Genomic DNA, 1,550 nt, shown 5'->3' on the forward strand with positions numbered 1-1,550 from the left:
AGCCCCACTTTGGCCTTCATCAATATCCGACGCTTCCGACGATAACGTCACTCAAGTAAACGAGCGCAAGCTGCAGCCAGGCGAGATCGTGGTTTTTCCTGCAGATATCTTGGCCACGGCTAAGAGTAAATCGGACCATATGGTATGGATCCGAGCTGATAAACAGAATGAAACAAAACTCAAAAGTCTTCCGCAGGTAGATACATTATCATTCGCTCGTGATCTTTGCTGATGTGTCATATACTCTATTATTCTGTTTCGTAGAACGTTGTACTGTATGTGCTTAATAATCACCGCTTTCCGAAATGGCAATACGGTTATGATAGTAGCGTTACAAGGACGCAGCGAGACATGACGCATCATCTGGTTGTATACGTATTTCAGCTCATTGAGAGCAAATCTGACTGTAAAGTGATTAAAGCATCCGTGTTAGCTCGGCACGAATCGCCTGGATTTTCACTATTTTCTCACAGGCGGTCAGGCAATAGCTCCCGTGATATGGAATCTGACCATCATGCAGTCGATTTAATAGCCAGCACAAATCTCACAAATCCAGAGGTCGGTGCGTCTGCAATGCCATCAAATTTTATGAAATTTAATTTAGTCAAGCCATCTATACCACGAATATCGGACCTCGACAGTAAAAATGTCTCCAAAGTGGCGATTCAAGCATCATTCAATTTTCCCCAAACTGCTCCTGCTTTCATTGAAAGTGACACAAATTTCTGGGCTTTCGACCTTCGTTTCCACCAAACGAAAATGGCTGAAAAGATGAAACACCTTTTGATTCTGTGGCGTTTCTTAAGCCACGTGACTCTATACGATACTGGTATAACGTCAGAATTTCTATACGCGCAAAGTCGATCACATTGGTTACAGGCAGCCAGAGCTCTTCGGTCTTCACCCGAGGCTCGAAAATTTCATTTGAAAGCCGTCATGGATTCATTTCTACAAAGTCTTTGTCGGACGCAAATTCACGCACCCAATCAAAACACTACCTACGAGCAGGTTGTGATCCAAGTAGTACTAAATCTATCACTTTGCGCTTTATCATCGCAGTCGCTTTACAGCACGTTGCTAGCGGCATTTACAGCAAGTTCTACTGGTATGGACAAGCGTGATATTCACGAAATATTTATCACGTTGGTGCTAGATATTTATGACGTACTTAGTAAACAATTTGGAGCAGTATCTCCAAATGTAGCTTCATTGTTACCAGGAGTCACTTCAGTGCCAGCCCTGGTGGACGAAATTGTCTCCGTTATTTTCTGTCAACAACGATATGTAAATTTTCAAAGTGAGATCACAAGATTGTTAAGGGGGAAGCTGGCTTCAAATGGACAATTTGCGCCGACCAATCGTCTCTTTGAAAAATTTACGGCCCAGATGAGAGCAGCTATCACTAATGCAGGATATTATCACAATGAACCAGATCCATTTACTCGGTCAAAAGGGCAAGATAGATGTGCATGGTGCCGCACGTGGATACTAGAGCCTGAGGCCTTTCAAGTAGCTAGTGTGCAAAACGTTACCGTTAAGCCGTCAATAGT

This window comes from Plasmopara halstedii, assembly GCF_900000015.1.
Source record: "Plasmopara halstedii genome assembly, contig: Scaffold_2878, whole genome shotgun sequence".
NCBI classification, from domain to species: Eukaryota; Oomycota; class Peronosporomycetes; order Peronosporales; family Peronosporaceae; genus Plasmopara; species Plasmopara halstedii.